The sequence below is a fragment of the Lates calcarifer genome, linkage group LG19 (genome assembly GCF_001640805.2).
Source record: "Lates calcarifer isolate ASB-BC8 linkage group LG19, TLL_Latcal_v3, whole genome shotgun sequence".
NCBI classification, from domain to species: domain Eukaryota; kingdom Metazoa; phylum Chordata; class Actinopteri; family Centropomidae; genus Lates; species Lates calcarifer.
Genome location: NC_066851.1, coordinates 4,638,699 through 4,654,161, shown reverse-complemented (window position 1 = coordinate 4,654,161; position 15,463 = coordinate 4,638,699). Strand labels below are relative to the sequence as shown.

Below are 15,463 nucleotides of genomic sequence, written 5' to 3'. Positions count from 1 at the left end.
TCTACTGATATTATATAACTGACAAATCAGTAATTTAGCAGTTAAGTATTAAAGTCTGTGTAAAGCACTAATACCAATGCATTCTGAGTTAGTCACACCACAGAAAAATGTGCTATTAACCACACAGCTAAATTTGAATGGTTAAAAAAAACTAGGTTTCAAAATCATGACAAAATGAGGAGCTCCCTCTGCTCTGTGACGATGGGGGTGTGTCCTCTGAAGAGCTGGAACCACACCCACTCTAATTCTGCAGCACAGAGAGCACTAGCGCTGTTAGCACACTGATAATGGATGGATAATGGATACTAGCTAGTTGTACAGACGTTCATGCCAGTGAGCAATGTCGGCAGGACAGGAAGGGTGAAGGCCGGAGGGGAATGGTTGGTTCGGCCCAGTTCAAAAGTGACAATGGATTATTGGTGAATTCCTGTTTTCTCCGATCAAAGTTTATAAAACTAACCAGAGTGGAATGGTCACTGCAGAGACAGGGGTTGGTGGTGTTCCTCAGCTCTCCATCACTGTGGCTGTTCACTAAATTAATCCACCTCCGAAGAGACTGAGCTGTTTTGCAAATTCGGGCATCAAGGCACTATGCATTTGCGGGATGACAACATTAGCTTGCTAGCAAATCCAATAGTACCTTCTAGTTGACTGGGAAAAGCAGTGACGCTAATACAGCGCTGCTATTCATAACGGTTCTAGTATTCAGGGCAGGGTTATGCTGAGTGTTGGCTCCAGTGCATCATTGAGCCACCGTATCAGACCCACCCATATAATCCTGAACACGAAACTTATGGAAAACTGTGAAACGGTCTAACTCCCCTATGCAGTAACACATAGTTTACAGACGTTACACATGATTTCAGGAACTACTTCCTAGCATAAATAATGTGTTTAGAGACATATCTCTGAATTTGCTTTACACAGACTTTAAACAAATATGCAAACCTAAACACACACATGTATAAAACAGCAGATGAATCAAGAGTCTGACAATAGTTGTGCCAGTGTTGGACCAAAGCTGCTGTCAGTCATTTGCTCATTGGTTAAATATTTTATCAGTTCATTTATAGACTGAATTACAAATTGCATTATATTAGACAAAGTTCACTGAAATGAATCCCTTATTGGCACCTGTAACAAACTGGCCCGCAAATAACGTGCAGAGGTGCCGCTCTGTCACAGTGACACATCTGATTAATGTCTTGAAAACACACATAAAATATTCAGTTAAACATTTCACAACGCTGTCACTCACTGAAATATGACTGAATTGCTTCTGCCTCTCTTTGATGAAACAGTCATGCTTGTTGATGACATGCTGCATTCTGTTTGCAGAACACTGCAAACCAGCTGCTGATGGCAATAACAAGATGCTGAAGCGCAAAAAATACCAGAAACACCCCAGAGAGACATGAATGAAGAAACAGGGCTGACTCTATATTTAGCATCAGCATCAGGAGTGAGCTCGTCTGATGAGGCAAATGAAAAGTTGCTCTACATTTGCATGATGTGGGACTTTTGTTGTCTGGCAGTACAATATATACCATCAGTTAATTAGATGGAGAAAGACACGTCTGTCGATCAATAACTCCTTTGATCAATAAAACATAAAAGACTTTGTCAGCAGTTGCTCAGTCACATTCCAAAAAAAAACGTGTGTGTGTGTGTGTGTGTGTTTGAACTGGGAAACATGTATTTTCAGTTGATTTTCTCCATATTCATGAGTACGTCTCTGCAGATCACTGATTTTTTAAAATAAGCTTTAATAATGCCCAAGTGCCTTATTTTTTATGTCATTAATTGGTATTAATCACTACATATTTTTCTAACCTTGCAGCCTCTGTAAGATGGTGTTATGTACTGTATCATTTCTTTTTTCTCAATGTGCTACAAATGAGACAGCTCTGCAAGAGCGTAATTAATCATATATTGTAAAATGTTAGCGTCTCTCTCCCAATCATTTCCTGTGAATCCTTGTACCACACATGTCACTGTCTCTCACATCGCACAACTTCACATCTCCGATGGCAATACTGTTTGTTAATTAGGAGCGTGTAATCTAAGTGGTCACCTGCTTTGTTGAGATGTGTTTACAAAATAATCTTCAGCTGTTGAGAGTTATTGTGCATCATTAAGCCCGGGCAGTGATTTCAGATAATACTGTACTGTATCAGTGTCTAATTCATTTGATGATAACATAATCTTTACATACAGTGCAATTAACCCAACTGGGAGTCTGAGAGGGAGATTAAGGGAAAACAAAATAAATTGTGTGGTTCTCATCACAGTAGTTACCGTAATACAAACTCCCACGAAGCTATTTTGCCGAAATGTTCCCATGACAGCACGCAATGTCAGCACACACCCCCATTTTATATTGATTGCTTTTCTCCTTGCTGCATCTACTAACATTAATTTAAACTTTTCAGATACTGTTTGCAAGGTCCCTTATGGCGATATAGAGTTAAATAAAACCAGATTAAAGTACTTAAGGAGAAGTGCTTAAATTAAATGTGTCCTCTCATAAAGGGTTTAAATGAGACATGGTTTTACAAATGAACAGTAGTAATGTTTTAATAAATAAATATATTATACTAAATGTTTTAAAATATAAATCTATATATTTTTATGTATTAAATTTAAATTAAAAGTACCTCAAGAGGGGAGTCCATGGCGTCCAAACACGGGATGCTTTCTGCAGAGACCATGAAAGCTCTCAGTAAATTTTATCAGACCATTACATTTAAATACACATACAATTTTTGACTGAGGGTGAAGCTCAAGAGGTGGTTATGAGATATATTAGGATTTGATCCCTAATAATACTCACAACAAATGTCATGTCATTTGATCCAGTGGTTTTAAAGACAACTATAATGTCCTTCATACTTAGTGATTCTAAAGTTGAGTTTCAATGCAGGACATATTTTTCCCTTTAGAGAGGCAACATGCTAAGCTGCCAGGATACATCTTCAGGAGAGCAGGGTTAGGGTTAGTTAACTCTAACTAAACACTATGTTAACGAGCACTGTTTGAACTGTTTGAACATAACCCAGCCTTTAGGATGTGGGAGGAGGGTGTGGTGGATGGGTATGTAGCAGACCTGACTTTCATTTCATTTTTCCACAGGCCTGCAATTAACACTGTCTTCACTCACTTTTAATAACTGTAAGTATGACCTTGGCTTTAACCAAGTGTTAATACAGGCCCTTACCATACTTTAACCACAACCTCATATCGCTAATATTGCCATGTGCAGATACTACGGCAAGCAAAAATGTGAAAACTGTCCCATCACTAATCGATTTTTGCAAATTCGTGCAATATCGACATACTGGTCTGACGACTGGGTTGCATGACACAAACACTTGATAAATAGTAAGTTCTGCTCTCATGCTGAGGCTATCCATAGCAAATTTCATGGCAATCTGACATGTTATTTTCTAGATGTCTTTCTTTGGACCAAAGTATCTGACAGACAGAGAAACACATGAAAAAAAACAAGCCAATTGGCTTCCTTTAGGCCCCACCACTAGCTAAACAAAGACTGAATGACATCTGATCTGCCTTGATATTATTAAAACATAGTACCCACACAAATGGCTCATAATTCAATATGCAATCCATACATTAGGATTCTTAATATAAGTAAGCCAGTTGTAGATGAAAGATGATAGCACAGATCAGTTCCAACACATCAGGAGTATTTAACACATTAGATAGACGTGAGTCATATCAGCTCTGATAGAACAAATATCTGTTCAAACATCACTGTCAATTACACATACAGTAACTGTAACACAAAACTCAACTCAAGAAGCTGGGTGGGCAGCAGAATGTACTGTCTGTGTCCATTCCTATTGTGTGCAACCATCTACAGTATAGTGATATTATAGTGATGACTCACGTTATTGTGTCTTTACTTCCACCAGTGATGAGAAAAGAATAATTTCCCACGCTGGCTTAGCAATCAAAGTGTGTTAGATACAAATGCTAGTATTAAACAACTTTCCATTTGAGAGCCTTCAAAGTGAAAAACATCGATGACTCTACTTTTAAAAGACTGTCAGCGAACCAAGTGTACCACAGATGGCCTTGGGCTTTCTGGTAGGGTGAGAAAGAAACTACAGGTCGTATAACAATAGAAATCTGAGAGTTTGAGAAAGTCAGCAGGGCTGTTTTTCTCCATGGCTTACAGAAAACAGCCCAGCTACCTTTCTAAATTCAATCAATACTTTTTAATCAAGGTGTTGTTTTTTTTTTTCCTGGCAGCTGTCTTCATTTTGATGTTGACTGTATACAGAGAAACTTTTCCTTTTTGAAGAGGGGTGAATGCTGAGACTTTTCTGTTCTGACAGGATGATAGCTCAGGAGTGACTGTGAACTGTGTATTGAAATGTATTTTTTAGTCAGTGGTATCCATGTTGCTTGTCAGAGAGACTGTCACCTTATCTGCCATTATCAGGTAACAATAACTAATGAGTGGTTTAGTTTTGTACCTTTATGTCTTTCCTGGTGGTGATGTTGAATTTTTGCAAATAGAAATTGTATCAAAACTAAGATTATTCAAAACATTAAAAAAAAAAAACAAATCCTGCAAAGGCCACTCCTGTATTACAATTTAAGTCAATATTAATTCTTCATGCCACAATGTGTAAAGCTTTTATATGACAGCATTAACCACGGCACTGAGCCCAATTATGGAGCCACCAAGACATTTTCAGTACATCACTGTGAGATGATTTGGCTGTACTCTGAAGTTTGAAACGCATCAGCAGTAAACATTTTGACAGCCTGCATCCTTGTCTGGCAAAGGTTGATGAGAAAACAAAATGAATGTTTGATGATAATTGTTGTTTGTAAGTTTGATGGGTAATTATTCCCCTGTAATTGTTTGACATTGTCTTGTTCATCTCATCACTTTGCTGCTCCTCTCTCCTCACATTATGTTTTTTTTTTTTTTTCTGGATGCATAAAAATTAATATAGATATTCTGGGTGTGCTGCTGTTGTGGATGGATATTATAACTGTTGAAAATATTGTGTATTAGCAAAGCAGGAAACGGTAACATAATCAATACAATTTGATCAACAACCTAGGTGAATCCCAATTAAAAACACATTTTCTCTGCCCATCCTAAATCAATTAATTAGCATTGTTTATCTAAGTACATACCTGCCCAAATGCTCTGGTAGCCAGTTTTATTCATCTGTGTTTTGGTTGGGGTGTTCAGTGTCCCATGATCATCCTTAGGATGAATCTTTTAAAAATGATATTCAACTTGTAACACACTTTCATAATAACTTTCATAACTTGTAACCAGTTTCATAATTGCTGCAAATTTCTACAAATAGCAGATGCAAACAGCCACTTTAGGCTTTAGCTGGTGTGATGATAAGGCTAACGATGAGGGTAACCATCTCAGAAAAATCTCAAGTTGGGATGGCAGAAAATGTTCCTGTATACTTAACCTATGATACAAACTATAGGTACACACCGGTGAAAGATGTACTGGAGCTTTGTCGTCATGGTAACAACAATAATATGGTTGAGGTTGGCGGAATGGTCATGGATAAATGGATTTTGGCCAATCCATCCAACCCAACATCCTGCTCCTCTTCCCACTGTGGACTTTGTTGCTCTATTTACTACATCACCTGACTTCCTCCTTTCCTCCTGTCATAATTACTTTGGTTACTAGAGGTCGTATAACAATAAAACATAACTATAAGTCATAATAAACTGCCTGCACAGATGACCTATGGGATCATTTTCTACAGGAAAACAGACTCACCTAGTTCTACAAGCATTTAAAATGGCAGTCACTTGCTCGTTTGGTGATCGTTTACAGTAAAGTGTGAATTCCGACTTTTGATAGGTAACCATCTGGGCAGTGATAGACTTTGAGAGTCCAAAATGGAAGGAGGAGTAGAGCCATTCATTTTACTGAATCCACTTACACCATATTTTAAACTGTCCAACAAAAAGGCATGGTTTTTAGGAGGTTCTGACAGTCAGTGGGCAAATAAACAATATGAAACAGTGGATTTATTGTCCCCTTAGCAACCAAGGTAACAAGCTGCAATTGTTAGCCCACCAGGTACAGTAGTTCACCAACCAGCCATTTACTGTACCACCCTTTGGTAAGTCTGTTTAGACAAAATACACCCTATGACAGTGGATTTCAAAAGCATGCACAAAATTATATTATAACATCACAAAACAACAGCAATAAGGTTGGTAGCCTTTTCATTTCTCATTTCTGCAGGTCACTGGTTTATTCATTGCAAGTTTTTGCTCTCAGCTAACATATCTTCAAGAAGCTAAGATGTACTGTACCTAAGTCTGACAATGACACCTTGGTTTCCAGTTCACCTGAGATATCACTGCATCTCATTCTCTCTATTCTCATCCCCAGTGTATGCATCTATCAAACAAACAAATTCCATATAGCACTTCATTAAATCTCAGCCTACTGTAACACAAATGAAAAGTATTTCTGGGTACCAGCATATGGTAGAACCCCAGGCGCTGTCTTATCTCCCAGCATTTTGTTTCAACTGCAATGACGCAAGTATGAGAAACAACATCTCTGATTACATGGATGACTTACAGTTTCATCCACACGTGCGAGGCAGGTGAAACTGGAGAAAAAAAAATCAGGCAGCTCCAGGGAGTGAACAGCTAATACAGAGGAGCACCTGGGCCATTGAAAGATTCTTCGAGGAAGGGACTGACGTGATCCTGCTCTCAAACCTTCATCCTTAGGGGTTGTGCTACTGTTCATCAACCAGGGTGACAGTTTTGGGACAAGTTCATAAACAGCTGCTGTAGGAGGCTGAGCTATTCAGGGATCTCACCATTCAGACATTTCTGATCAAAGCTCAGTCAGAGAATGCAAAAAAAAAACAACATTTTTGCTGCACAGAAGATTTTCCCCTACAGTTTCATCAGCCAGTTTTTATATAATCTGCACGACTGTGGGATGTAGCATATTTTGTTTGACTGTCAAGTTTGGTTTAGTTCTTTGAACTCAAATCGGGTAATGTTTAAAGCATATCATATATTTCCCCGTATTTTTTTTATAGATCTTTTAGAAAAGGCTCCAGTACACACCCACTCTCAAAAGACATCTGCAGTGGAAACAATGCATCTCTCTGTTATTCAAAAAACTGATGGCGCATCACTTTCATTGCAGGCGGTCATGTGCCCAACAACATTATTTTCTTCCTGTCTTTTCTTCCTGACAATATACAGTTATATTCTACGTTCAACAGTGCATCCAGGCAGTATTGTGCACTACAAAGCATGTTGCAGCCGATTTATGCTCCAGAGAGTGAGATGGTCAGTTGATGCAGACAGAGAAGTGACATACCAACACAGTATGTCTTGGACTTGCATTCATATTGGGTGTTTCTGGAGCATGGAGCATTTCCATCCAGTGCCAACATTTTTTTCTGGAGAATTTTCATCCAGTGCCAGCATTCAGGGCAAATACAGGAAGTACTGTACCCTTTATGCAGAAAATGCAGGAGACAACAGTCCTGTTGAAATCTGTAACCATAGTCTTCCCCTTACCTTACCCAAGTGTTTCAGGTGACTAACTTCCCCACATGTTAACCATACCTCAGGCAGCAAACTCACATTGATTGCATTATGCAAATGTAGTGGACAAGGTTGATATTTGGCATTTGGGCTTTGACCTCGTCACTCCCCACAGAGAAACACCAAGCTCAGCACCGCAGGGAGTGGGGAGTGATGATCACAATTTCCTCCACTCAAAAACCAACATCGACGTTCAGTGCCAATGCAAGTAGAGTACATACCTTAAGCATACCTTAGCCATAGCTCAGCCAGCCAGCTCACATGGAAGGTATTATTATGATAATGTATGTACAATGTTTGTATTTGGCATCTATGCTTTGACCCTGTCAGTCCCCACATGAAGCTCAGCACAGCAGGGAGTGACAATGACAACTCTGTTGTTGGCTGCTGGGGGGAAGGTGGGATTTATGAAATACTATGATCATCAAAAAAACAAAACCAAAAAAAAAAAAAAAAGGCAAGATGACTGCCTTACCTAGCTACTAGCCTTTACTTTCGCTAAACTTAACTGTAGTGTAGTTTAGAGTAGTGTACCAAGGGTATTTCAATTCCAAAGCAAATGGGATCAGAACTTCACATCACTGTAAGACAGCTACCCACATGTAGCATCTAATTACTTGAGCTAACCGTAAACCCCATTAAATTGTATTAAAACCATACCCACTGAAAACACTCACTTAGCTGAGTGATTGCCTATTTCATTACCTGGAAATCAACTAAAATAACTACTTTCTGACAGCACAATGATAGAATCAGATGTCCAGCAGCTTTATGTTATAATAAATGGGCTATCATTCATAAATAAACAGATGTCAAAGTATATTCTTTGCAAATTGAATTAAAAAGTTGAAACAACCCCCTAATTAAATAGCCCCAGTTCATTACAATGTAATACAATCAGTCCACTGAGAGCCAAATTTCACCTACTCAATATGTTGAAGAGTGACATATTCAGATCACATCAATATTCCATTGGCTATTATTAAAATTCATATTATGGAGTATGGAGTGTGTGAGGGGGTGCTGTGTTAGAAGATCTTTATTTGGCATATCAATTAGTCTGTGTTTAATGTGATAGAGTGAATATTGTCCTCCTTTAGGCAAGGAGCCTGTTTCTGTATAGGCAGAGACTAGCAGGAGAATTAGACACTTCCTCAAGGACTAAATTTTTGAATTAGTGATATGACTGAAATTCACTAATCATTCATGATGAAGTGTCCTTTTTTGTTTTATCTAGGTTACAGTTAAAGTATTCATTAAGAATAATCACCTGTGTTCTCATAAAAAATAGCTCTCAAGTCACAAATGTCTGTTTTAAAGGTAACTCTATCTTCTTTAACTACCATTACTTACAGCAGCTTTGGGTGTGTCATGAATATACATCTTAAAGTGTTCAACTTTGACTAGTGCATTACAAGTACACTTTTGACAGCCAAGTGGCAAATAAATCTCCTCACTGTTATGTGGAGAATCTCTGGAGAGGGCATACAGAGAAAGGTATCAAACTCAATAAAAGTCTATCGTACAGTGCAAAATGCCTCCAAAATATTATACTGGCAAGATGAGTAAAACATCATAAACTAAACTTTAAGTAGATACAAAACAAAAGTATGTTACTCTGTGACATGGTTACACCATCACTGAGCACTTTCTTGGGAACACCATACTAATACCAGCAGGGTCTACCACATCCCAAAGGTGTTCCAATAGACTTCAGATCTGGTCTGGACATGGTGTAAGTAGTCATTAGAAGATGGTAAATTGTAGACATAAAGCGATGCACATGGTCATGAACAGTACTCAGATAGACAGTATCTCAACAGAAATCCAGATTCATCAGACTAGGTTATGTTTTTCCAGCTATCCAATTTTGGTTAGTTTGTGCCCTCTGCAGCCTCTGATTGCTGTTGGCCGAGTAGAACACAGTGTGGTCTTATCCACCCCAAGGTTTGATAAGTTGTGCATTCTGAGGTACACAGTGGTTATCTGAGTTATCTGAATCTGTACATTCTCACTTGACCTCTCACATCAATATGCTCACTGGATGTTTTTCATTTTTTACACCATTCTGAGTAAACTCAGACTAGACTGTTGTCAATGACAACGTATCTGTGCATGTGGTAGCTGTCTCTATAATGCTGTACTTGGAGTTAAATGTTATCGTCAGCAGGCTTACTCGCATACCCACAATAACATACTGATATATTTTTTTAAGGGATCACAGTTTTTACAGTTAATTTTGTGGAGGACATGAATGTCTGAAACAAATGTCATGGTAATTGGTCAAATAGTAAACATCTCAGTCAAAATCACAAAATCAACCTCATGGTAGCACAAGAGGAAAAGTCCATCGATCACCAAAGTCATTAGGATTCATCCTGTTGGGGATTTACACAAATTCATGGGAAACTATCCAAGAGTTGTTGAGATATTTTTTTGTGAATAGAGGAGTTTGATTAACCATTGACACTGTCATCCTGAGAACCATGCCCTTAACATGATTAGAGAAACAGAAAGTTGGATAAAGTCATTATACAAAAACACAATACCAGGTGACAGACAGACACACCAGGTTGCTATAAGAATATTACAAAATATTACAGTGATGACACTAGACACTTTATATGACCTTACTACAGTCAAACAAAGCTTGAAATTAGAATCTAATTGACTTTTTAAAAAATGACTTCAAACTGACCTTGGGGGCTATTAAGTGCATTTTATAGAGTGTAGGCTCTGTTTTGTTCCTGTACGAACTTCTTATTTGTATCCTGGATAGATGTTATGCATATAATGGGATGTCGACTATTAAGTCTACAGGTTGTTGAAGGTCAGTTAAAGTACGAGCAATCCATTTTTATTATAGAGCACAGCCTAATGTTCATAATACAAATACATAATGGTTTACACATCTATTATTTCTAATGCAGGATGAAGTTGCATTTGTTAAAAAAAAAACAAAAAAAAAAAAACCTTGATATGCGAATAAGGTAATATAAAGATGTGGCAGACATGTAAAACATGTAGAAATTTTGTTATTTTCAGGACATATGAGCAGGGAAATGAGATTTGCTTAATGTAGAGGCCAACTGACCTCAGTAGGCAAACTGAAACATTACTGGTGATGAAACTTTGTGGATACACACTACACAGCTCATTATTTTTAATTAGTCCTGCCTTATTTTGTCCATTAGTGCAAGCTTTACCAATACTGCTGCTCTGTGTCAACAACTGTTTGAGCTGCCAATAACGTTTAACACCACTGTCATCAAACTACAGGCCACACTTAATATTCATTTCTGTGGGGGAAACCAAGGCTCTTGACAGCTACGGTAAATGTGACTCACCAAAGTGAGTGGATGTCTGATTTTTGCTAGGTAACAGGCTTTCTACAGTACTGTATGTCATTTCCCATCGTGAGTTACTCAGTACTACCTATATATTCTGATTCTGGTCACTGTGAGGCCTTCAGTGCATAAGCAATGATCAGTTTTGAATGAATCAAAGATATCTGCAAATTATTGGGACTATTCAGGCAGATCAGTAGCATGATAAAATCAAATCAAATCCTCCGTGTGTTCCATATCAACTCATTACACATTGAATATTTGAATGAATACCACAACTCCCTAGCAATGAAACACAATTTACAGTCTGCCTGTGTTGTTGATTGACCCTGATTGTCCTTCACAGTGCCCTGGGATTCTCAACCTATAAAACAGGTATTATTATCCTCAGCTAGTGACGTAATTTGATGGAATATTCTACAAGGATTCTGTCCCTGGCAGGTCCTAAGGGGAATGTCACAGCCCTAACCTCATCTCCCACTATCATTGGTTCTGTATGAGTGTGTATGAATGTTCACATTCACTGGGAAGTACAGCAGGAATGAGGGAAATCATGAGGAAATCAGTAGGGCAGAGCAAGGAAGGATGGAAGGAGGAATGGGATGAAGAAACAAAGGACAGATGGGAGGAAGAAAGGAGGGGTAGATGGAACAGAGGAGTAGATGAGAGGATGGAAAGGAAGGAATAAAATAATGAAATACAGGAGGGTAGATTAGAAGAAGAACAGAAGGAACAAAAGACAGAGACTAGGAGGAAAGGAACAAAAGTAACAAGGATGGCAGGAGGGAGGGAACAAGAGATATGAGAAAGACATGAGAGGAAAGAAGAACAGAATGTAGAGGAGAAGGATGGGAAGAAATACAGCAGGATGGAAAGTTACTGGGAGGAAGGAAGGAAGGAAGGAAGAAGGAACAAAAGATGGGAAGAAGGAACAACAGACGTCAATAACGAAGGTAAGGCAAGTAACAAAGGAAGGAAGTAAAAGAACGAAAGACGGGGGAAGGAAGGAAGAAAGAAGGAATGAAGGAAGGAGGAAACGAGAGAAGGAAAGCTGGAGATAGTTGAGAGGGTCAGTTCATGCAGGTCTGATTGATTCTTGCCTGAGCAGTCTGTGCTGAATCCCTCCTGTCTACCACTGCCTGTATATAAAAACGAATGGCGGGCTAACTCCTCTTAAAATAAATAGATCAGGAAGGAAGGATGGAATAACAGTAAAAAAAAAAAAAAAAAATGAAGTAAGCATAGAAATATTGATGCATTTATCATCTTGGACATTTTACATTTTTTGAATTCCATTTACTCTTCACCTTAAAGCAACTTTGATAAGTCTAATCAACCTGTGGTGCAATCACAACACTGAACAGCTCCATATGCCTGATGCCCCAGTGCTGACATGTGTAGGCTGTGGAATTACACAGTAAACATGATCCTGTCAGGACAGCTTTGCGGGACTGACACTTTAAAAGCTTTTTTGAAACTGATGTCAACAGTCATATAAAACAGGAAGACGTGCAGGCTTTTTTCATAGCCATGGCTAAATAACCTGCAACACTGCAGTGTGTGCGCTGCAGTAACTGTAGTTGGCAGCATTCAATGAAGGTCACAAGTGGCTCTCTCTTCTTATGCAATTAACCCAGTTTCTCAGTGAGGCAGCAATCTGTGGGGAAGCAATTAAAATCCAAATTCTTCCCAGTGTGTGGACTTCACAGGGAAAAAAAAAAAAACCCTGGACAGCCTAACGTTTGTTTGGAAGTGTTGATTAGTGATTTTGTTAGGATATATGAAATTTTCAAAAAAAGGGATAAAGGACAGAAGGAAGGGCAAAAGAAGCCAGCTGAGGAAGGAAACAAATGAGAGAATGAGAGAAGGACTGAAGGAGACAAAGGAGACATTAGAACTGTCAGTTGACTCTTTTTTGATCTGAACCATTACTTTGTTAAAAATGTATTATTCTGTATTAAATATATAACAGATCCCTCTTTCATTCTCTGAGTATTTGTTCACAAAGGTGATGCAGATCATGCCTAAAATATTATCCACTTACTCCTCTTAATACACAGCCAACAGAATAGGAGACGCTCTCTCTATCCATTTATTTGTTCTCCGGCCTGCCTCTGTGTGTGTGTGTGTGTGTGTGTGTGTGTGTGATGTGTGAATGCACTGTGTACTGACCTTGAATTCCTCCTGCGGGCAACAAACAATCCCAAGTCTTTCTCCTCCTCCCACGGATGAGTGTTGCAAGGTGATGTCTGTGTGTGTGCTGAGGAAGAAGTCCTCCACCTCATCCGTTCACTCTTTCACCTGCAGGAAAACAATGAGGAGGGGCACAGGGCAGAAGAGAATGAGAAATGGCAGCAATCTTAGACATGTGTGTGGCTTCTAATCCTTTCATTTTAGAGAAGAGAGAACACTGGGCCTTTATGCCCAAACCTTAGCTAAGGTCTGAGGTTAGATTCATTATTTTAGGGTATTATTATTTTGAAGGAATTGTTTAGATGCATAACAAAGAAAATCAGCATAACAAGATGTAGAAATGTCATTTCTACACATTTTTTGTGATTATTTTGGCTAGAAATTTCTGAATTTGCTGCTAACAATTTTGCTGCTAGCATATTTGTTATGATTGCAGGTTTGGATTTAGCAGGCCTTGAAAGAGCTGATCTGATTGGGTTTGAAATGTGGAAGGGTGCAGCAGTGACTCAAAATGACACTGTATTACAAATTATATTCATGCTGAGCAATGATTTTCAAAAAAAAAAAAAAAAAAAAAAAAAAAAATCAGTTACGACTGAAATGGATTAGATCCAAAAATTTCAAGCCTGAGTATAATGCAGTGGTTGCATTGAGGTAGCTCATGTTAAAGGGATGCTTTGACAATTTGGGAAATACATTTATCTGTTTGTCTTGTTTGTTGCACATGCAGTAGTATGGCTTCACAAGATGTAACATATCTGCTTGTGCGTGTTATCAAAGAATGCAATGTGTTAAGTAGTGATATTTAGAGGTGTTGTGTATTTTTGGACTCAGACAGCCAGGCTAGCTGTTTCCCTCTACTTCCATTCTTCATGTAAAGCTAGGCTGATCATGTCCTCTTAAAACACAAACATGGGCATGTAAATTGATTTTGATATCTGACTCTTATAAAAAAAAAAAGTGTATTTCTGAAAAATGTTGAACGATTTTCTCTGTGGTCAATGTGGTAACTTTCTTTGTTTAGCCAATGTAGCATCACTATCTAGTATTTGCATGTAGTAACAATTTTGATTAGGGACCATGTTAAGTAGGACAGCTTGTTTCTGGAAACACATTTTGCCTTGGCAAACAAATCAAAATTATCTGTATAGCCAGACATCACTGGGGGTTACATCATGAGCTGACAAATTAATGAAAACTAAAAAATAAAGTAAGAAATGTTGACATTTAAAGGCTTTTTATTTAGCCAGAAACTTTGCATTCATCCTGGCATCAGTGCTTGTGCCTGAATTTCATCTTACTGGCTGGCAGTGGTATTTTATTTTTATTTTTTTCATTTTAATTCATGCAGTGTGCCAATGACCAAACCAAAATCTGAAATGGGTAAAAATCTGGGATGTGTATAATAATAGGAATGAGCCCATTTTCACTGTTGCACCACCAGTTTGTAGACTGGAGGTTGATGGAACTGGTGTATTTTACATTCAAACATTTTTGAGGCTGTTTCAATCAGAAGACTCTTCTAACCTTGACCCTGCTGTTGCTCCCCACAATGCTGCCCTACAGGTCATGAAATGAGGTTGCCCCATCATAGAGCCTTAGGTCAACATGATAATTGGGGGCAGCTCTTTGTGTCACACTGACTTTGCAGATCACTTCAGCGTGTTTTCCAGGCAGGTGCCCGCAGCGTACATCACTCAGCCACCAGCCAGCTACACTGGGAGCTAAGTGCTGCGCCAATTATTGCATGACACCGTCATCCATATCTGTTCTCATGGAAATTCATAATTTATGACACATCCTCGTTTCTGCCTCTGGGGACCTGAATGCTATTATCCTGCTAAAGTGAGATCTGATTGGGCAGCTGCTATCTCAGTTGCTTCTTTGAAGTCTCATTTCTTCCAGTGCCCTTCTATAGTCTCTATAATGTATCATTGTCCAGCAGAGGAGATGTCCTGTGAGCCACAGCAACACCAGCTATTTTTCTCTCAAAATGGCAACTGTAAAGCTTTGACTGAGAGTAACTGCTTTAGGGTGTTAGAGTTAGTGCTGAGATATTTGAAACCATATATCTGTTTGTGGACTGACAGTCCCTCTATCATCCTTTCTATTTCAGGCCTCCATGTTGTACAGAATATCCCCCCAAAACACTGCAACAGCTCCCATGTTTCAGACTTTAACAAAATAAAGACAACATATATGTTGAAAGTAATGTGTACAAAACAATCAATTTGATGAATGCTAAATTATTCAGTGGTGAAAAATGACTATAACATTTAAAATATATTAAAAACTCACATAGGCCATCAGTCTTA

General features: G+C 38.5%; 1 protein-coding gene across 1 annotated transcript in view; it reads right to left on the bottom strand.

Annotated features, from left to right (window-relative positions):
- The window catches only part of LOC108896174 (leucine-rich repeat and fibronectin type-III domain-containing protein 2), a 125,496-nt gene that overhangs the window by 69,881 nt on the left and 40,152 nt on the right, over window positions 1–15,463 (bottom strand). Inside the window, exon 2 of the mRNA XM_018695209.2 lies at window positions 13,128–13,256. The gene's annotated coding sequence lies outside the window, so the exon portion shown is untranslated. The remainder of the gene's footprint in view (window positions 1–13,127; window positions 13,257–15,463) is intronic.